A 23949-nucleotide genomic window follows, 5' to 3' on the forward strand; every position below is an offset into this window, starting at 1 on the left:
TATTTTACTACATTTTAATGTATCTATGTTTTGAGCTTGTGTCTGTATGGGAGACATATTCTACAGTGGTCTGCTATTGTCATTATATACCTTTTCTCAGTTCTGTATTCAGTGATGTCACCTTGGTAGCTTGAAATTAGCCATGATGGGCACAGTCACACCATGGAAACTGGTGAGCACTACAAATCACTTGATTTATTGTTTGTTGATTGCCTAGACCTGAGACAGTTATATAGGAAATGCACATCAAACTTAAATGTATGCCCTGACTGTAACCAACACGGTGAATGGATCAAAAAATGAGGAAATATTCTTCAAGTATTCAGAAACAATTCTCTGATAAAGCAAAGAAGTTACTTAAATCATTGAGAAACTATTGAAGTTCCTATATTTGTCTTCATTGTTTCACTTTCTTGTTAACGTAAAGAAATATATTAATCAGCATTCATGTCAGAACTGTACCGTGGCTCATCAGTTGCAGCCATAGGTTGGCTCTGAATGCAAGAGTTTAGTAAAAACAAAAACATTTCGTGAGATTCAATTAGCTGTATAGAATTCATGGTAACAAATATTGTATATTTTATTATTTGCAAATATGCTAAGCATCCTTCATATTATTCACAATTTATAATAATTGTTTGTGTGTGTCCATCTATCTATGGCTATATTACTTGTTTTAAATGATAGAGATGGTTGTTAAATATTTTCCAGAATACTACTCATTGCAACTTACGGATCTAGCCTTGTCTGATGTCAGAACTGCCCCTAAAGGTAATATGTAATCATGTGAGGTTCTGAGCTTGGCTACTGTGTAAGTCCATGGAGATGCCACATCAATAGTGATTAAAGCCGGAGAAGTGAAGCCTGAAGATTGAAAAATAAGAGTGAATGGTGACTTAAATTGGAGGCACACACTCTGTCCTTAGAAAAGGGACAGAGAATAAGCCAGAACGGGAAACTAAGCCAAAGAATCAGATGAAGGATGGAGATGGTTCCTGAATTCTCTCATTAAAGGAGGCCCATCTTATGTGAGGCTGCCAGATGATTTATTGTTCTGGACACATGTGTAAAGGTGTGTGTATTTTATGTATATATATATACACATACACACACACACATAAATGTAATTGTGAATCCATCTGAAGTTCAATTTTTTGTGTGAAGGGAAGATCTGGCTTAATTTTTTTCTGAAATCTACCAAATTTTCTTAGCATGCTCATCAGTAAAATATGTTTTTAGTGAGAGAGACACTTGAAAAACAGTGGCTTAAACCAGAGGCTCTCAGACTTTTAAATAAGCATCAGAATCTCCTGGAGGACTTGTTAAAACCCAGTTTGCTGGACTGCTTCTGCAGAGTTTTTGGTTCAGTAGGTCTGGAATGGGGCCAGAGAATCTGGATTTCTAACAAGTTCCCGGATGACACCAATGTGCTGCTCTGAGGACTTCCTTCAGAATTACTGGTTTCAGGAAATAAAGGATTGATGAATATCAATGGTGATACAGTTTGGCTGTGAGTCATAGGAGAGACCCAGTGGGAGGGAATTGAATCATGGGGGTGTGTCTTTCCCTTGCTGTTTTCGTGATTGTGAATAAGTCTCACAAGCTCTGATGGTTTTATAAAGGGGAGTTCCCCTGCACGTGCTCTCTTGACTGCTGCCCTATAAAACATGACTTTTCTTCTTTTTTGCCTTCCACCATGATTGTGAGGCCTCCCCGGCCATGTGGAACTGTGAGTCCATTAAACCTCTTTTTCTTTATAAATTACCCAGTCTCAGATATGTCTTTATTAGCAGTGTAAAAATGGAGTAATACAAACGGATACAAAAACTGACTGTCTAGAGGTAGGCCACTCAGGCCTGGTATGGTAGTCGTGTGATGCTTTGGGAACCTTGATTTTTTCTGCACCATAATCCTGAAAGTGTGGCTTTAGACCTCATGATCTCTGGATGGCTCGTGCAATTCCATGTTTCTTTCAAGAAGAAGAGGAACAGCCTCCCTCTAAACTCCCCTCCCCTTGCCCTTTGTCAGCCTCCTTCCAGGGATTTCGGCTAGAACTGTGACACGTAGCCACTTTTACCTTTAATAATGACTTGAAAATGTAGATTTTTTTTTTCTTTTCATTTTCTTAAACTAGATACATTTCTACCCTAAACAAAAATTGATATGGCAGATTTTTATGTGTTCTTTGTAATTTCAGTGGCAGTGTTTCTAGTGTCTCATCATTAAGATGCTGGCTTTTCATACAGACAAAGATTCTCACTAAACCACTCTGCCTAGGCCCCTGTGAACTCTTTTTCAACTAGGCCCCAATTTTTGGATTTTCATGTTCATCTCTGCATTGTACAGTTTTAGCAAGAATCCTGCCAAGTCATTTTAACTAAAATCCCCCACCATCAGTATCTGATCACCTTCAATATCTAATGGAGTTCCTTATCCTCCAGCATCCCCCAGGTGGTATCTGAACATCTTGGCCTGCCTTGACAAGAATTCTGTTAGATTTGTTCAGCCAGAATCCCCTCTTACCCCTGATGTATTCTCTTAATGGTTTTCCATGCGCTGACCCACACTCTGCTCCTTGGCTATAGATTCCCACTTGCTCATGCTATATTTGGAATTAAGCCCAGTTCTATACTGAAGTCTCATTTACTGCATTGTAATAGACCTGAATAAGATCTGTTTTTACTGTTTTAACTACTATCCAGCTCTGTTTTATCTTTGACAATAGTAAGGAGATATTTTACTTTTCTTTCTCACTAATAAAAGGATATCAAGGCTGGGCATGGTGGCTCATGCCTGTAATGTTAGCACTTTGGGAGACCAAGGTGGGTGGATCACCTGAGGTCAGCAGTTTGAGACCAGCCTCTCATTCTTTCTCTGGCTGTCTAGTTTCCCATCCTGACTTACTCTCTGTCCCTTTTCAAGTGTGTGCCTCCAATTTAAGTCACCATTCACTCTTATTTTTCAATCTTCAAGCTTCACCTCTCTGGCTTTAATAATTATTGATGTGGCATTTCCATGGACTTACAATATCACAGTGGCCAAGCTGAGCACCCGTCATGATTACATACTACCTTTAGGGGCCGTTCTGACATCAGGCAAGTCTAGATCTGTAGGTTGCAATGAGTAGTATTCTGGAAAATATTTAACAACCATTTCTCTCATGTAAAGGCTAACCAACATGTTGAAGCCCTGTCTCTTCTAAAAAATACAAGATTAGCCAGGTGTGGTGCATGCCTGTAATCCCAGCTACTCTGGAGGCTGAGACCAAAGAATTGCTTGAGCCTGGGAGGTGGAGGTTGCAGTGAGCTGACATTGAGCCATTGTACTCCAGCCTGAGCAACAAGAGTGGAAAAAACTCCATCTCAAAAAAAAAAAAAAAAAAAAAAAAAGAAAAGAAAAAGAAAAAGAATATTAAGAATAGCTTTTAAAAATGTGATTATATGCTTTTCTTATTTGGTGTAGTGATGTAGCTGGACTCATTGCATTGGCATATGTCCTAATACTAGATTATCATTTTTATTTATGTCTGATTATTTTCTTATGGTGCATTAAATTTTATTGCATATATTTTGTTTAGATTTTTACATTGTTTTGCATTAATTAAATTGATATGTAGTTGACTTCAGAGTTATATTTAACAAGTTTTTTGTCGAAGTTATTCTAGTTTTACCAAAAAATAGCTATTAAATGTGCAATGTGTCCCTGGGAATCTACTAAGCTGAGGTTTACATGCATTATCCCATTTAAGTTTCACAGCAATTTTATTAAATCTATGCCTTAATTGTTATCCTTTTTTGGATGAGTTTGAGAGAGCTCATCTAAGGCTGCTGATCTAGGATATTCTAAGACTCCTATTCCATAAATTGATTTTTAATTTATTTGTTATACTAGGAGGCCTTCCATCTTTTGTTATGTTGTAGAATAGTTTATGTTGTGTGGAAATTATTGATTTCTCAGATGATTTAAATAATGTATCCATAAAATAAATCCAGGTACCTATTATCTGATTCTGTAGTCATTTGAGGAATTTATTTTATGATAATTTAACATTTTATTTATAGCTGAACTAGATTTTCAATGTCTTCCTTGTCATTGAGATTGTCAAATTTATTAGCATAGAATTGAACGCAAAATACACACATAAAAATCACCTCCATAGTTGTCACAATCTCTTTCTGTTAAAATTATTAAAGAATTGTAAGGCCGGGCGCGGTGGCTCACGCCTGTAATCCCAGCACTTTGGGAGGCCGAGGCGGGTGGATCACAAGGTCAAGAGATCGAGGCCATCCTGGTCAACATGGTGAAACCCCGTCTCTACTAAAAATACAAAAAATTAGCTGGGCATGGTGGCGCGTGACTGTAATCCCAGCTACTCAGGAGGCTGAGGCAGGAGAATTGCCTGAACCCAGGAGGCGGAGGTTGCGGTGAGCCGAGATCGTGCCATTGCACTCCAGCCTGGGTAACAAGAGCGAAACTCCGTCTCAAAAAAAAAAAAAAAAAAAAAAAAAAAGAATTGTAATTGCATTATATTTTTATCAGAGAACTAGACCATGACTTTATCTATCAGTTTTCTCTTTCTATTTTCTAATTAATTGTTCTGTAAATATAGGATCACTACTTTCTACCTCCTGCCTACCTTAAATACCACTATAGTTGTTTCTTCCCAGTATTTAAAATAATTAGCTATAGCTTAGTCCATTTTCTGTTTCTATAACAGAATATCTGTTACTGGGTAATTTATAAAAAAAAGAGGTGGGCCAGGCATGGTGGCTCATGCCTATAATGCCAGCACTTTGGGAGGCCAAGCAGGGAGGATAACTTTAGGCCAGAAATTCAAGACAGCCTGGCCATCATGGCAGAACCCCATATGTACTAAAAATACAAAAATTAGTCAGCCATGGCAGTGCACACCTGTAATCCCAGCGGCTACTTGGAAGGCTAAGACACAAGAATTATGTGAACCCAGGAGACAGAGGTTGCAGTGAGCTGTGATATGCCACAGCACTCCAGCCTGGACAACAGAGCAAGACTCCTGTCTCGAAAGAAAGAAAGAATGAAAGAAAGAAAGAAAGAAAAAGAAAGAAAGGAAGGAAGGAAGGAAAAGAAAAGAAAGAAAAGAAAGAGAGAGAGAGAGAAAGAAAGAGAAAGAAAGAAAGAGAAAGAAAAAGAAAGAAAAAGCAAGCAAGAAAGAAAAGAGATGTATTTGGCATACAGTTCCGGTGAGAGAGGAAATGAGAGATAAACTGAGAAAGCCAGATTCTTTCTTAGTAACCCACTCTCAAAGGAACTTATCCATTCTTGAGAGAGAACTCATTCACCCATGAGAGGTTATTAATCTATTTATGAGGGATATACTTCCACGATCCAGACATGAGGCCCCACCTCCCAACATTGCAACACTAGGGATCAAATTTCAACATGAGATTTGGCTGGGACAAACCGTATTCAAATTATAGCAATCTAGTTTCATTACTTTAAAAAATTGATTCAAGCTTTTGAGTCTATCAATTTATTTTCAAACATGGTTCCTTACCTTTTTGTATATGTGATTTTCCTTTTCATTATTCTCTGTTAGTCTCTTATTTTGCATTTGATTTCCTGTTTAGTCAACAGATATTTAGAAGAAATTATTTTAGTTAGTAAGGGGTTATGAATGTTTGTCTGATTTTTTTACTATTAACTTTTAGTTATTTTGCATTTTATGTTATGAAGAAAACCAGTACAATTTTCATTTTTTAAAGTTTACTGAGGTTTTGCTTCTAGAAAATGATGAAATTATATTTTTCAAGGACATTGTAAAGAAAGACTATATATGTTTGTCATAGTTAAAATATGTTACATAATTTAACTTTCTAAATTAATTTGCTATCAATTAAATACTTTCCATTTGATGTTTCATGGGCTTATAGTGTTTTATGAAGAATCCCGATACAGTCTCATTCCTGTCCATTTCTTCTTTCAGTGTGAACTTTTGATATTATTGTAACCTGACAAAATTTTATAATTCTGATCTCTCCTTTAATCTTCTCAATTCAACTTCTTTAACTCATATATACTTTTATTCCTCCATGAATGTTTTCTTGTCCATAGCAATATCACTCTTCTACTTTTAAAATCTTTAAAAACCGTTGGTTGAAAATATTGTTGATGATCTCATTTTCTTAAGGTTTTTGCTTAATTTATTTTCAAAACTTTTTATGTAAGCAACAGTTAGTTGGATTTTTATAAAGCTAAATCTAAACATTTTGTTTTTCTTAATAGAGAATTTTTTTTTTTTTTTTTGGCAATGGGGTCTTGCTGTGTTGCCCAAGCTGGTCTAGAACAGAGATCCTCCCAGCTCAGCCTCACAAGTAACTGGGATTATAGGGGTGTGCCTCTGCATGGGGCAATAAGAAATTTTAACCCATATGTATTAATTATCACAAGTAATCTTTTAAATCTACTTTTGAGATTTTATATTTCTAAGTTTATTTTTCTTGTTCTTTATTAATCTGCCTTTTACTAGATGAACTATATGTTTTTTCAGTTGTATTTGTTTCAGGGATTTGGAAGATACAGTCCTGCTTTTAGTTATTTCAGTTTCTTTTGTTCAGGGTTATTTTTTAGTTAAAATGTGAAAGTCTATAAAGCTTTAATTATTCATTCAGCAAGGATTTCTGATTGGATTTTGTAAGTGAGATACTACTGTAGGCCATGAGATAGCATGGTTGGCAAATAAATACATTCAAATTCACTGGCGTTGGCAATGATTTCTTGGATATGACACCAAAAGCAAAGGCAAAGAAAATAAAAACAGACAAGTGTAACTAAAACAAAGTAAAAAGTTTCTACACAGGAAAGGAAACAATAAACAGAATGACAAGTAAATCTATGGAATGGGAGAAAATATTTACAAACTGCATGTCTGAAAACGGTTTACTATCCAATGTATATAAGGAACTCCTACAACTCAATAAGAGAAAAACAAGTATCCCATTTTAAAAATTGCCAAAGGACTTGAATATACATTAATTCAATCAAGACACACAAATGACCAATGGGCATATAAAAAAAATACTCAACATCTCTAATTGTTAGGGAAATACAAATCAAACTACAGTGAGATATCATCTCACATCAGTTAGGATGGCTTTTATAAAAATAAAAACAAGACAAAACAAGGTAACATGTTGATTCAGGTGTGAAGAAAAGAACCTTTGTACACTGTTGGTAGGAAGGTAAATTGGTTTCAACCACTGTGGAAAACAGTATGGAGGCTCCTTGAAAAATTAAATATAAAACTATCATATCATCAAGCAATTACACTTCTAAGTGTATACCCCAAATAATTAAAATTATGATCTTGAAGAAATATCTGTACTCTCATGTTCATTGCAGTATTACTTACAATAACAAAGACATAGAAAGAACCTAAATGCTCATCAACAAATTAATGGAGAAAGAAATATGGTTTATATATTCAGTGAAGTATTATTCAGACTTAACAAAGAAGAACCTGGCCAGGTGTTATTCAGCCTTAACAGAGAAGAAACTGGCCATAATCCCAGCACTTTGGGAGGCCGAGGTGGGTGGATCACCTGAGGTCACGAGTTTGAGACAAGCCTGGCCAACACGGTAAAACCCCATCTCTACTAAAAATACAAAAATTAAGGAGGATGTGGTTATGGACCCCTGTAATGCCAGCTATTTGGGAGACTGAAGCAGGATAAATTGCTTGAACCTGGGAAGCAGAAGTTGCAGTGAGCCGAGATCATGCCATTGCACTCCAGCCTGGGCGACAAGAGTGAAACTTCATCTCAAAAAAAAAAAAAAAAAGAAGAAGAAACTTCTGACATTTGCAAAACAACCAACTATATGTAAATCAGTCATAGTAGAACAAATACTGCAAGATTCTATGTATATGAGGTGCCTAAATCAGTCAGATTTACTGGAGCAGAGAACAAAACAATGATTTCCAGGAGAAGGGAGAAATGGGGAGTTGTTCAATTGCTATAAAGCTTAAATTATTCAAGATAAATTAGTTCTAGAGATCTGCTATACAGCATAATGCCTGTAATTAACAATGCTGTATTGTGTACTTTAAAATTTGTGAAAAGGGTAAATCTCATCTTAAATATTTTTACCACAAAAACCAAACCAAACCAAAAAAGAAAAAACAAGAACAAAGAGACACAAATAAATTTCTGTGGGTGATAGCTACATCTCTTGTCTTTCTTGTGGTGATGATTTCATGGGTGTATGGATATATCCAAACTCATCAAATTGTATGCATTAAATATATTTATATCAACTATATCTCAATAAAGCTGTTTTTTTAAAAAAAGGCTATTAAATATGTTTTTCCAAATTACAATTAAGTGTTATAAGGAGAAGTACACACTATCATAAAGTTGAATAAGAGGGGAAAAGTTGACTCAGACATGGAGGCCGGGAAGGCCTTGGCCCCTTCATTGCTCATCTTGTTGCCTGGTTTGGCATAATACTTTGTAACTATTTGGTGGTTATGGGCCCTGTTGAGTTTTCAGGTTGGCTAACGCTTGGTAGCAACAACGTAGTGACTTTCATCTTAAAAGAAAGCATTTATTTCATTTATATAGATTCAACTATCTTCCAAGTGAGCAAGGCCAAAAATAACTTTCTTTAAAATGATTCTGAGAGTGTTTTTTTTGTTTTGTTTTGTTTTGGCTTTGAAATGTAAATAGAAGCAAATGAATATTTCATCATCATCAACAACAAAATCTATCTTTCCAAAAAGCACCTTATGACTTTTCTGAAATCTAATGTACTTCTGTGCAGTTAAGAATTTAATATTCTGTCTTTCATTCTTGGCAAAACCTCTTGAAAAGGTAATAAATTTGTTCCCAGTTTTGATAAAATGACTTTAATTGCAGAAGACAGCATTCATATAGGATTCAGGCAACCCCTTGATATCAGTGTAGTCCAGTAGAGAACATAACGAGGCTCAGTACTGTGTGTACAGCTTTCATTTTCAGCCTAGAAGCAAAATTAAACAAGTAGTTCATCATTTCAGGTACTCTATCTGCACCTTAGGTACCAAGATGTCTTGTTAAATTTAATTTTTACTCAACAAATAAATGTTTTACCATTTCAAGTGTTCTGGCAGCCTTTAGAATTTTCAAAAGGTGTTCATAAACTAGGAATTTTTCTTGGATGTCATCAGAGTGAATATACTGGATAAAAACCAGGAACTTGGCAGCATAGAGGAATATTAGGATCAAATTTCATTCTGAAGATAAAGGGAATAGTTGTCATCTATATCCTACTTAAAAATATAAAAAGGCCAACAATTCTAGACTGGATAAAATTATTTGTTAGAGGTGTTGTCTTACTCTTTCCCCTCATCTCCAAGACACAATCAGTATTTTTGCCCCTCTTCTCCAATACACAAGAAGAAGCTTCTGACATTTGCAAAACAACCAAATACATGTAAATCAGTTTCATCATTTCCAGGGTACCTGGCTTTACCATGGTCCCCATGGCTGTGAGGGTCTTCTTTTCGTTTGGATTTGAGATAGGGAAATTTGGAAGATGCCTTTAGACAAGGGTTGTATTTGGAAGATGCTTTTAGACAACTTTGCTAAAATTATCTAGTCTTTGTACAGTGAACCTTTTTTTTTTTCACACAGATTTGTGCTGATGTATTATTAGGATGTACAGTTGTAAAGTCAACTTTATAATCCTCATGTTTCTATAATAAAAATGTGATGCGTTTCCTTGAATGTCTTTACGTTGGTTTTGAAACCACCTTGAGGCAGGAATCAGCAATCTGTCCTACTCCCCAAAATGAAACTAACTTAAAAACCATTGGCAAAGAAAAACTTACTGTGTCTTTTTCTTCTCTTTCTTTACTCTTAGCAATTTGCCTGTTTTTTCTTAGCAATTAGCCAATTTGTCTCAAATTGCACTCTCCACTTAGCAAAACAAAACAAACCAAAAAAATTCTATAGGCCAAACTACAGTTGAGAGAAGTATAGATCAGAACAGTGTGACAAGAAGCAGGCATGTTGAGGATTGCTAGCACCATTCTCTCTGCATTGTACTGTCTTTAACATGAGAAAGAAAAGAAAAAGTGCTACTGGAGACCAGGTTCCACCAAAATAATGGAATTAACCAAAAAAGCAGAAAATCCTGAACTTCATGAGATGTATAATCTAAATTAGGAGATGAGCAAAAAGAATTCCTAGGACAATTAGGAGGCGACAGTCCAAGACATTAGTGGTGCAATTTGTTTCTACTCCAGATAAAAGCAGAATGAAAGTTCTCAGAAAAGAACTTCAAAAATAAAACACAAAAACAGAGAACTTATATCTGGTGAAATATTATTCTGACAACTGGCAAGTGTGTGAATAACTAACAATAAATATAAGTAAAAATGAAATAAATATAATAGGCAGGAATCAGAGATGCCAGGTAGCCTGTTCAGGGATATCCAATTATGGCAAAGTGAAGAGGCTGGCAAACATTCTCTGATTAAAAGAAGTACGAAACTGGACAAATTTAAAAATAAACAGAAAACCACACATATTTCAGGGCTCTGGAAATTAACAAATGCAAACAACAAATTGGAAAGAATTTATTAACTAAAATAAATCACTCAACTTCCGTTAAGAGCAGTGGAAGTCTGTGCCATTCTTGCCTGGGGTGGTTGCCATCAAATCCTTTAGTCATTTGGTGTGATATTGCATCTGGTGGGGCTGGTCATAAAACTATTAATAGCAGCTTTGCTACTGTAGAGGCTGACTTGATTTGGTGTGCAGAGCAAAAAACCCTCACATCCAAATAGGGAAAGAATAATGAAAGTCATAACCCTGCAATACAAGTCTGAGGTTGTTATCCTTGGTGGGGTGAGGAGCAGAACTGAGAAAGCCATAGAAGAGCTAGCTGAGGTTTTCATGACACATCACTGGCAGACTGGGACCTGTAAGGACACTACAGGAAGGAAAAGCCTGATGTGTGAATGTGCTCCCATTGCACAAACAGATCTATCAATGGGGCGTAAGCCTTGCTGGCTCAAGATGTTGGAGCGTAACATCTGGCCAGTGTTGGGCTGACCACTAAGCTACACATACTCTATTGATCCTCAATCTAGTCTTACTGAGAAAAAAAGAGAGAAGACACAAATTATTATAGCAAATTCAAGAATAAAAGAGAAGACATCACTACCAACCTTCAAAAATTAAAATAATTGTAAGAAAATATTATAAGCAATTTTATGTCAGCAAATTAGACATTTTAGATGAAGCAGACATTTTCCTAGCACAAACTACTGAAACTCATTCAAAAAGAAATAAATTGAAATAGACCAACAAAAAAGAAATTAAACTAGTAATTAAAAATTCGCTTAAAAAAACCCAGGCCCAGATATTTTACACAAGTGTATTCTAACAAACATTCTAGCAGATATTTAAATAAGAAATAATAGCCACCCTTCACAAATTCTACCAGAAAATAGCAGATAGTTGGCACTTCACATGCCATGAGACCAGTATTATCCTGATAGGAAAGGCTCATGAAGATATGTCAAGAAAACTACAGATCAAATCTTCCTTGAAAACAAATGCAAAATTTTTTGAAAAATTAGCAAACAAAATCCAGCAACATAAAAAGATGTACCATGACCAAGTAGGATTTATCCTAGAAATGCAAGGTTGTCTTAATGTCTACAAATATGTAGACAAATCAATGTAACATACCATATTAATAATGCAAAGAATATAAAATGTATGGTGATCTCAGGAAACACAGAAAAACCAACCGAAAAAAATATTCTGCATCCATAAATAAAAACTCTTAATAAATTGGGAATAGCAGAGAACTTTCTCAGAGTGCTAAAAGGCATTTACAAAAGCCTATAGCTAACATCATAAATTGCCAAAAATAGTGCTTTGTTCCCTAGAATCAAGAATAAGTTAAAGACATCTATTCTTATCCATTTTACTTAATATTGTACTAGAGACCCTGACCACTGCAATCAGATAAGACAAAGAAATTAAAGGCATACAGATTGAAAAGGAGGAAGTAAAACTTTTTTTTTTTTTTTGAAGACATCATGATCTTGAACATAGACACTCCTAGGAAATCTAGGATACAAACCAAAAATCTAGAACTAATAAGGAAGTTCAACAAGGTCACAGGAATAAGATAAATATGGAAAAATAAAATTTTTCCCTTATTTTAGCAAAGAACAATTGGAAAATGAAATTCCATTTTTAGCAGTATCAAAAAGAATAAAATACTCAGCTGGACCCAGTAGCTCATGCCTGTAATCTCAGCACTTTGGGAGGCCAAGGCAGGTGGATCAGGTGTCAGAAATTTGAGACCAAACTGGCCAACATGGTAAAACCTTATCTCTACTAAAAATACAAAAATTAGCTGCGTGTGGTGGCAAGTGTCTGTAGTCCCAACTACTCAGGAGGCTGAAGCAGTAGAATCTCCTGAACCTGTGCGGTAAAGGCTGAGATGGTGCCACTGCACTCCAGCCTAGGTAAAAGAGCAAGGCTCTGTCTCAAAAATAATAATAGCAATAATAATAATAAATAAAATACTGAGAAATAATGTAACAAAAGTTCAAGTCTTATTCACATAAAATTACAAAACACTGCTGCTGAGAGATAGTAAGATTGAAATAAATGGAGATGTATTATGTTCTAAGACTGAGAGGCTCAATATTATTAAGATAATAATTCTTTGTAGATTCAACACCTTTTCTCTCAAAATCCCAGCAGGCTTTTTACTTTTTTTTTTTTTTTTGGTAGAAATTGACAAGCTGCTCCTAAAATTATATGAAAACAAAAAGGACCAAGGCTAGTCAATACAACTTTGAAAAAGAAAAACACATTTGGAGGACTTGGAATACCCAATTATATAACTTACTATTAATCCACAGTAATCAATACTATGGAGTATTTGGGTAATGATAGATGTATGAACCAATGAGACAAAATTGAGAGTTGAGAAATAAACCTTTCCCTTCGTGGTTAATTAATGTTCAGCAAAGGTACCGAAGCAGTTCAATGAAGGAAAGGAGAGAAACAAGTGACTCTAGGACAACGGACAACTAGGTATCCATCTACTAAAAAAAAGAAAAAGAAAGAACTTAGACACTTATCTCAAACAATACATATAAATTAACTCAAAATAGTTGATACATCTAATTGTAGGAACTAAAACTGTAAAATATCTAGAAGAAAATGCAGGAGAAAATCTTTGTGACTTTGGATTAGGCAAAGATTTTTAAGATGTGATACCAAAAGAAAGAAGACAATAACATGGACTTAATAAAATTAAAGATATATGCTCTTTATATTAGTTTTCCAGGATTTATAACAAAGAGCCACAAATTAGTGGCTTAAAACAACACATAATTATTCTATAATTTCTGTGAATCAGGAATCACAGCATAGCTCAATTGGATTCACTGCTTAAGGCTGCAGTGAAGGTGTCAGCAGGACTCAGGTCCCACATGAGACTCAACTAGGAAAGGTCCATTTCCCCACTTGCAGGATTGTTGGCAACATTCAATACCCAGGGGAATGTGGGGCTCATGGCATCTTACTTCTTCAAAGCCGGGAAGACACAAATTATTATAGCCAATTCAAGAATAAAGGAGGAAAAAAGAGAGACCGTCAAAAAGGAGAGAGGAAAATGGCAAGATATGTGCTACACTTTTATGTAATCATGTTCCCGGAACTACTTTTGCTGCATTCCATTGGTTAGGAGCCAGTCACAAAGGGTCCAACACACTCAAGGGGAAGAATTATACCAAATCACCAACACCAGGAGACATAGTTATGAGAGCCATCTTCAAGACTGTTCACTATACTCTTCCAAAAGTAACAGTATGAAAATAAGAAAAAGACAATTCACCAACTTGGAGAAAATATTTGCAAAGCACACATCTCAGGGATTGGCAACCTATGGCCTGAAGGCCAGATTTGTACTATTATCTGTTTTGGTAAGGCTCATAAGCTAAGAATGGTTTTTACAGTTTTAAAGTGTTGTTTAAAAAAGGATATGCAAAAGAAATCCTTTGTAGCCTGCAAAACATAAAGTATTTTATTATCTGTTCATTGACAGAAAAAGTGTGTGAGCCCCTGATAGATCTGTTAATGGACTTATATCCAGAATATATGAAACACCTTTACAAATCATTAATAAGAAGGCAAACAACTCACTTAAAAATGAGTGTTTTAGGATGGGTGCAATGGCTCACAGCTGTAATCCCAGCACTTTAGGAGGCTGAGGCAGGAGGATCACTTAAACCTAGGAGTTTGAGACTAGCCTGGACAGCAAAGTGAGATCCATCATCTCTAAAAAGTATTGAAAACCAAAAACCAAAAAAAAAAAAAAAAAAAAAAAAAAAAAACCACAACTAGCTGAGTATGGTTACATGCACCTGTAGTTCCAGCTACTTGGGAGGGAGTCTGAGGTGAGAAGATCACTTGATCCCAGGAGTTGGAGGCTTCCGTGAGCTTTGATTATACCAGTACCCTCCAGCCTAGGCAACAGAGCAAGAACCTATCTTATAAAAATAATAAAAGAAAATAAATGGGTGTTCTAGGCACAATTCACCCTCCTGCCTGGAATGTCCATGCCCTAATTCTTGGAATCTGTGAATATGTTCTGCAAGATAGCATAAGGAATTTTTGCTGATATAATTAAGGTCAGTTATAGAATATAAGACAGGGACACTATCCTAGGTTATCTGAGTGGTCTCAATTTAATAATGCTAACCTTTAAAAGCTAGAGACAGATAGATAAGCTAGAAAGAGATGAGCTAGCTAGAAAGATAGAAATGATCTTTTCCTTACCTAGAAAATGTATAATAGAGTCAGGGAGAAATTCAAACTGTGAGAAATTCACTTTGCTCCTAAAGGCTACCTGTTTTTATTATTTTACTTTCTGTGTGGCTGCTTCCAGCCCTGTTGCTGGAGGCAGCCACATAGAAAGTAAAAGAAGGAAAACAGGTAGCCTTTAGGAGCAACAATTGGTCCCTAGATGACAGCCAACTAGGAAATGAAGGTGTTAGTCCTAGAGAAGCACAGGAACTGAATTCAGCCAACAACCTGAGTGAGCTTGAGAGAGGTTTCTTTTCCAGAGCCTCTAGTAAGTCCAACTGAGACCTTAATTTGTCTTATGAAACCGTAGGCAGAAGACCCAGCTGAGCTCACCTGGACTTCCATCCTACAGAAAATGTGAGATGATAAATTTGTATTGGTTGAAACAACCAAATTTGTGTTAATTTGCTATGGCAGCAATAAAAAGTCAATACAGTGGTTAACAGATTTGAACAGACATTTCATCAAAAAAATTATACTAATGGCTAATAAGCCTGTGAAAAGTGCTCAAAATAATTAGTGATTAGGAAAATGTGAATTAAAATGAGATACTGCAATGTGCCCATTAAATGGCTTGAAAAAAAGACTGACAACATCAAGTGTAGGTGAGGATGGGGAGTAACTGGAACTCTCATACATTGCTTCTGGGATTGTAGAATGAGACAGCGACTTTGGAAAAAGGTTAGCAGTTTTTAAAAAGTTAAACTTAAACTTATTGTACAACTCAGAAATTCCATGCCTAGATATCTACGCAAGGGAAATGAAATCATAAGTCCACAGAAAACTTGTATATAAATGTTCACAGCAGGAGTATTTATAGTAGCCAAAAAGTGGAAACAATTTATCAACTGGTGAAAGGATTAACAAAGTGTTGTATATCTATAAAACAGAATACAATTCATCAATAAAAAGGTACAGACTACAGATACATGCTATGACATAATGAATCTAAAAATATTATGCTAAGTGAAAGAAGCCAGATGCAAAAGACTTGTATTGCATGATTCCATTTATATGAAGTTTCCAGAAAAGCCAAATTTATAGAGACAGAAAACAGATGAGTGGTTGCCTGGGGCTGAGAGTAAAAGTGAAGATTGACTGCAAACATGCACCAGGGAGTTTTCTGGGGTGATGGAAATGTTTCAAAGCTAGATTGTGATGATAGTTGCATAACTCTGTACATTTACTAAAGTTCACTGAATTGTATGCTTAGGATGGGTGCATTTTATGTTGTATAACTTGTACCTCATTCAAAAAAGATGGTAATAATTAACTTTGGTGAAAATATAAGAAAGGAAATGTAATCATAGTACAGTGCTCAGCTGTGAGTAATATTTACACAGACTTAACTGAATATTGATTTAATCTAAAAATGACTATAACTGATTTGGAATCATAGAAGAAGGAAAGCAGAGGCAATGGGAGTCTAAGAGAGTAAAATGCTCAATTACCATAATAGGAAGTAATTAGATAATGCCCAACATTCATGTATCTAACCATAGCAAATACACATACTATTTAAACATATAAAGTTAGGTAAATGTCAAAAGAAACAGCTGAAAGAATCAAAGTGACTGCCTCTGAAATTACCAAGCAGGGAGTAGAAAAAGTGGGTGGGGAATGGATAATTTTATGTTCCAAACCTTTTAGTACAATTTGAAATTTTAAAGCATATAAATTTAATAAGAAAGACTTTAAACATACAAGCCTCCTTATTTTTTTCTCTCCTAATTTATATTTTTCTTTCTTCTACTTTCTGGGAGATTTTTCTAACATTTTTCTAAATATTATTTTCTAACAAATCTCTTGAGTTAAAAAAATTGATGCTTTCATGTTTTCAATTCCATATTCCTTCTTGTGTTCTTTGAGTGTTCTTTTTTATAGCATCTTATAAATGATCTTCTTTCTCTAGGATTATTACGTTTTTCTCAAGTTTTCTTTTCCCAGCAGCCTTTGTTTCCTTTGCATGTTTTTTTCTGTTTTCTTGATCTCAGTTATTCACATTATGAGGTTTTCTCTACTGTCTAGGGGATCTTGGTAGCCTACTTATGTTTAAGAGTATCAACCTAAGATTAATATCCACAGAATAAACTCCTGGTGTTCTGCCTGGTAATGGGGGATAATTTGCCCAACTTAACAGAGTAGAGGAGGGGATTTGGTGCCTGTTTCTTAAACTGTTCTTAACCATTTTCCTTATGTTAGCACCCCATTTCTGGGAGCACTTGGTTTTTCTGATATCTAAGCCTTTGGAGGAGTCGGTGAACATATTCAGGCTTCCCACATTACTGGACTAGGATTCATCTTCTTCCAGTTTCCAATCAGTTACCATCACTTCATCTGCTTTCCCTTTCCCCAAATGTGGTTGAAGTTGTATCTCCTCCTGTTCTACTCATACTTTGAGATTTATGTCTTTAAAAGCAAAAATCCCTTTATTTCCATTTTTAGTGGAAGGGGGAAAATTATAGGGGTATGTTCAATCTTCCATTTTAACTACATAACTGACAAGTTATTTTGACTGTAGCATTATTTTTGATGTTGCATACACAAAGAAACAATTAAAATCTCAGTTTCCAAGGAAAATTGGTAAGTGATGTTTGAAGTGGACATCCTCACCCTGGAGCAGAGAATGTCAACTTCTGGGGAAAGACATGAGATTGATAAAAATTAAGTCTGAGGATTAGGGAGGTTGGAGGTTGGGATGGGGTAGGGTTGGCACAGATAGTGAGGGATGAGGTGAGTGTCAGACAACATGCAGAAAAAATTATATGAAACCCAGACTCATATGTCTACTCAATAACAACCTTTTTTTCCCAGAACCAGTCTAAGCAAAATATGTGCTTATTTTCTACTATACTACATAATGTGCATATCAGATACTCTCATTTCTTTGTTATAATAGCAATAGTTATACTCATTTAATTTTAAATAATGCATGCATTTATCAGCTTATTGATGGCACATATTTTTCCATTGGAAAATTTAAAGGTATCCTCTGCTTTTGGTAGTCTTCTTGATTACGATTCCCAAAGCAGAGTTTGAATAATTCAGAAATGCATTTCTTAACTCCTATTGATCATATAAAATAGGGGAAATTTCCCCCAAGTCCAAAGTATCTTATTTTTTCTTCAGCCAGAGGTGTTATCAATTTTTTTATTTTTACATAAAGTTTTAATTTTGATTGGGTATTTATTATAAAATGACTGTTAGGTAAGGGATATTTGTGTTACATTATAATCTTATTCTCAGCTCCAGATTGCACAGAATATTCTTACGTCTCTTTTCCCATCAGATCTTTTAGTATTCAATTTTATACATACATTTAATTGAATTCTTTAGGCTATTGTATAATAATTATTTAAGAGCTATTTACATATCCTTAAAAGCCAACTCAGTTATGACACTTAAAAATGATTGTTAGTTCTAAAAGTAACATATACTTGTAAAAAATTTATGTCGTATCAAAATGAAAAAAAGTGAAAATGTCCCTTAATTGGAGTGATTATGTTTGCTAAGCATCTTCCTTGCTAAAATAATATGCTAGTAACAAAGCAATGATTTTACATTCTGACGGACTAACTTGGATGTTAAAATAGCCAAGACAACAGTCTCTTTAGTCATTATATTGGGATCAGTAAGTTTGCCTCAAATTGTACTGTGCATTTGATTAGTGATACTGTTGCATCTTGAGAGGAATGGTATCTGGATGCAAATGGAAAAAGAAAAGATTTGGAAGTGGTGAAGGAAGAGAAAGATGTTGACTGATGAGAAAATAATTGCTTTGGAGAACAGAGGTGTATTTGGTAAATGCACCCAGGGGTGTGTTCGGTGATGTGAATCAAAACCTTTTCTACCTTGCAGGTGCCTGTTCTTAATATTCTGATTCACGGTTAAAGTCTGAGCAATTCTGGAATGTACTTCTTAACTCCTCCTTATTGTTTGCAGAGATATTGGAAATTCCTTGAAGAGTAGGATGTGCTGTTTTGCCTTCAGTCAGTGTAGTTGCCACATTTTGTCTTTTTATAAATCCTTGTCATGAGGTTAAGAACAGAATTAAATGGAAACTTGTGGATATTTATACAGACAGGAGATTCAACTGCACTGTGTTTGTCTTATTTCTGCTGTCATTTATATTCTACAGCTTTCATATGATAATTCATTATGGCGTAGAAAACATGGTGCTATGGTTTCCAGAGCAAAGCTTTATAGGACTATGTTTTTATTAGGGAGGAGTATGTGATTCAAAGCAAGGAGAATTGAACTTCAGAAGATATGAATTTGAGTCCCAATCTGTCACTCACTAGCTCTGTGAAATGCTGCTAAGTTATTTAACTTCTCTGAGTTTCGGTTTCTTCATCTGCAGAATTAGATGATACCTGCTGCTTGGGGTTGTGAGATTTAGAGACACTCTTTGGGAAAGTGCAACAACAGTTATAATGATGAACAAAGATAAATGTGGTCCTTGCCTTCATGGACTTTGCTATCAGGAGGGACAGCATGGCCAACATGATGAAACCCTGTCTCTACTGAAAATACAAGGAAGTCAGTCAGGCATGGTGGTGCATGCCTGTAATCCCAGCTACTCAGAAGGCTGAGGCACCGAAACTGCTTGGGCTCAGAAGGCGTAGGTCTTGGTAAGCTGAGATCCACCACTGCAATCCAGCCTGGGTGACAGAAAGAGAATCTGTCTCAAAAAGTAAATAAATAAATGAAATAAAAAAGGGAATAGAAAATATCCTGTGACCTATGCCAGTCTAGGAGTCTAGGCCTGTGTTGGGCACAGCATCTTGCAGCTCCCTCTGGCTTATGAGATCTCCTGTGGATCTTACGCTGTGTAGGACTGAAAAGCCCACTTTGTCCTGGGGTTCCTCCCGGACGCTTGGTGCCAGCTAATTGCTCTAAACCTCTCTCTTTGAGCAGGCTCAGCCGTGCTCTGAATGCCAGCCTCTGGTCATCTGCTCATTTTAGTCCTCTACCCCTGGACTCTACGTGTTCTCCCTGCCCATCCTGCTGTCACTGCCCTTCTCCTGATGCTATCCACTCTGCCCACTGAAGCCTCTGCTCCACAGTGAATAAGCTCTCCACTTGGTCTCCAGCCTTTCCTAGGTCTCCCTTAGCTGTATGACTGCAGTGAAATCAGAACTCCCTGAAACGTGTGATGGGGATAAGCTGGAAACAATGTCTAACTTACCATGCCTATGTGCCTACTCTGTTCTACTGTAGTGTAAAAACATTGCGGTGTTTTTCCTTTTGTTTTTCTTTTTGTAGAGACAGGATCTCACTCGATCATCCAGGCTGGAGAATGCAGTGGTACGATCACAGATCATTATAACCTGGAACTCCTGGGCTCAAACACTTCTCCTGCCTCAGTCTCCCAAGTGAGTTTACAGGTGCTCGCCACCATATCTGGCTTATTTTTAAATTTTCTTGGAAAATGGGGTCTTGCTGTTTCTGAGGCTGGTCTCAAATTCCTGGGCCTCCCAACACACTGGGTTTATAGGCGTAAGTCACTGCAACTGGCTGAAAACTGTCCTCTTTTGAGACTTCTCTCTTCAGATGCTACCATCTACCTTACTAGTCAATGCCATTAACTTAACTGTGGGCTCATATAGCTGACTTCATCAACAGCACTGGCCCCTGGCTCAATCATTCCTTTCACTTTGAGTTTACATCCATTCTTGGTCATGCATGTCTACCTGGAGGCGTTTTTCAACCATTAGGAGATGTGGCCATGTTAGGCTATATATGTGTATATATATATATATATACATATTTTGAGTCAGAGTCTTGCTCTGCCACAGCAGGCTGGAGTGCAATGGTGCCATCTCAGCTTACTTCAACCTCTGCCTCCTGGGTTCATGCGATTCTCCTGCCTCAGCCTCCTGAATAGCTGGGATTACAGGCGCCTGCCACCATGCCCAGCTAATTTTTTTGTATTTTTAGTAGAAACAGTGTATCACCATGTTGGCCAGGTTGGTCTCCATGCTGACCTCATAATCCACCCACCTTGGCCTCCCAAAGTGCTGGGATTACAGGCGTGAAACACTGCGACTGGCCTATAATTATTTTTTTTTTAAAGCAGAGAGATAGACATTTCATAATACTAAACATAGAATTCTATGTAATTGTTTACATATATTAAGATCCTGTAGAAGAATGAAACACCCCACCCTTTTGAATTGAAGAATGACCTAGTGACTTTCTTTGGCCTATGCAATATGAAAGGACAAATTGTGTGTTACTTTCATTTAAAAGTTGTAAGAACCAGGGAGTGCTTCATTACATTTTCCCCACATCCGTGCTCGCTGAGATTTAATAAAAGTGTGCAATCAACTGTTATTTTAAGCTGCTGATATTTCCTTGTTGCTGATTCTGTCAGCACAGTTTAGCCTATACTGGTGGATATATTAGAAACAGATTACTTCTCCTCCACACACACAAAATAAAGTTTTATCTGTAAGGTACTTTATTTTCTATCCAAAATAATCTATGCTAATGTGTGTGTGTGTTTGTGTGTGTGTGTGTGTGTGTGTGTGTGTGTGTGTATGATGAGAGAGAGATAGAGAGAGAGTGGCGTACTGCTATATTAAACTAGTCTAGATCCTTCATGTTCCTAAAGACAAACATGGATGAATTTTCAAAATACCATCATAGCATATAATGTTCCCCCTTAAAAATACAGTGAAGTAGAACAAAATCCCTAATGAAGTAGTCTCACAAATCCCTAATGAAGATTACTGCATGAAAGATAATCTTTGACACAATCAGTGGCAGAGACTTTCCCAAGCCTCCACCCATTCAGATATAGTCATACCTCAGCAACATGGCAGACTATTCCATATCAACTTCATGATTGCTTGGAAGAGCCCATATTGTGAGCGCTGAGCTCCTGAGTGCCTGAGACCTTCTTGTATTAATGGTTCTGGAAAAGATATTAGACTTTTTGCCACTTTGCAGTTTGCAGATGAGGGCCTGTCTCCCTTAAAGGCTCTTTTACCACATTCATCCCCTCCCCTAATTTTTTTTTTTTTTTTTACCTAGATCAGTCCTGCTTCTGGGATTTGTGGATCAAAGTATACAAACAGCAAACTACCTTCATGCATATCCAAGAAATATTTGTCAGAAATTTGTATCAATTTAAACTCCTACTAGCAGTGTGTGTAAGTGTCCTTCTCACCAAAAGGAAGGCATATTTTTAATATTATGTTTCAAAATAACCTTAATTAAGTTGTTTCAAAAAATGTTTTAAAGCACATAATTGTATACATGTCCAAACCCAATGCTTTATTCTGTGAATGTTTGATACATTATAATTATAGTACTAATAACTCCTGTAACTCTTAATCTTGGTTTATTCTATGGAATTATTTCAGCACTTTGGGAAAAATCATTCTGGGTGTGTTGTAAAATGTGTTTTATTAGCCATGAGTGGCACCTGAAACTGCAGGTATTTAAGCAATCGCTTCTTGAGAGGTGTTCATCCAAGTGCAAATGAGTTTGGCTCTGAACAGATTTTAGCAGGCATTTGACAGCTTGGATGACTGGCACATTGTCATCTTCATAACACACCTAAAATGCAGAGTGCCAAAAATCACAAACAGGTTGGGTGTAGTTAAAGATCTGAGACCTTGTCCAACTTAGTTAATCTTTTAAATCATAGCAGCAGAAATATGCCAACTTTAATTAAAATTGCAGCTTATGGTATAAAACATGACTTCCTGATTCACAGATATATATGTTTGTATATTAATGTTCCCTATTTGTGTTGTAAGACTCATGTATTCTATGGACTTGGCAGCTGACGGTACTGGGAACCCTTTTGGGCAATGATGGATGATTTTGGTAAAACAAGAAGCATTTGCTTTCTCTGATCATTTTGATTTTGTGCTCTAGGGCTATATAACTTGGGTAATTTTTATCGATGAGGAACAAAATCCATTCTGTTATACCATATATTGATGATAGACATTAATAAAGGACAATGAAAGGACTCAGAGAGTCAGTGGTTCACATCATGTAACACATTCTTCTTGGGAAGTGCTATGGTTTATTTCATTAGAGGGACTTTGGATCATTGTGTGTGTGTGTGTGTGTGTGTGTGTGTGTGTGTGTGTGTGTGTTTTAATGTTCTGCAGTTGGTGAAATACAAAAAAAGAGAACAAAGTTGTGTTCCCAACCAAATCTCATCTTGAAATGTAGTTCCCATAATCCCCACATGTTATGGGAGTGACCAGGTAGAGATAATTGAATTAGGAGATGGTTTATCATGTTTTCATGATAGTGAGTTGGTTCTTATGAGATCTGATGGTTTTATAAGGGACTTCCTTCTTCACTAGTCACTCACACTTCTTCTCCCTGCTGCCATGTGAAGAAGGTGTTTGCTGCCATGTGGTTGTTTTCCCTTCCACGGTGATTTTAAGCTTCCTGAGGCCTCCCCAGCCATGCTGGGATGAATCAACTAAACCTTTTTCCTTCATAAATTACTAGTCTTGAGTATGTCTTCATAGCAGTATGAGAATGGACTGATAAAGTAAATTGATGTCAGGTCATGGGGTTCTGTTGTAAAGATACCCAAAACTGTGGAAGTAAATTTGGGACTGGGTAGCAGGCAGAGGTTGGAAGTTTGGAGGGCTCAAAAGAAGACAAGAAAATATGGGAAAGTTCAGAAATTCCTAGAGACTTGTTGAATGGCTTTGATGAAAATGATGATAGTAATATGGACAATGAAGTCCAGGCTAAGGTGGTTTCAGATGAAGATGCAGATCTTCTTGGGAACTGGAGTAAAGGTCACGCTTGCTATGCAAAGAGATTGGCAGCATTTTGCCCCTGCCCTAGAGATCTGTGAAACTTTGAACTTGAGAGAGATAGTTTGGGGTATTTGGCAGAAGACATTTGTAAGCAGCAAAGTGTTCAAAAGAAAGCAGAGCATAAAAGTTTGGAAAATCTGCAGCTCAACGATGCAATAGAAAAGAAAACTCTGTTTTCTAGTTGTAAATTCAAACCTGTTGCAGAAATTTGCATAAGTAACAAGGAACTGAATGTTAATCACCAAGACAATTGGGAAAATGTCTTCAGGGCATGTCAGAGCCTTCAT

The 23949-nt window shown here is 36.3% G+C and overlaps 1 long non-coding RNA gene across 1 annotated transcript in view; it reads left to right on the forward strand.

Annotated features, from left to right (window-relative positions):
- LOC141584539 (uncharacterized) overlaps nucleotides 1-22118 on the forward strand; it is a 35106-nt gene extending 12988 nt beyond the window's left edge. Inside the window, exons 2-3 of the long non-coding RNA XR_012517606.1 lie at nucleotides 20124-20233; nucleotides 21897-22118. This is a non-coding gene — a long non-coding RNA (uncharacterized LOC141584539). The remainder of the gene's footprint in view (nucleotides 1-20123; nucleotides 20234-21896) is intronic.
- The last annotated feature ends 1831 nt before the right edge of the window (nucleotides 22119-23949 follow it).

The sequence above is a fragment of the Saimiri boliviensis genome, chromosome 1 (genome assembly GCF_048565385.1).
Source record: "Saimiri boliviensis isolate mSaiBol1 chromosome 1, mSaiBol1.pri, whole genome shotgun sequence".
NCBI lineage: Eukaryota > Metazoa > Chordata > Mammalia > Primates > Cebidae > Saimiri > Saimiri boliviensis.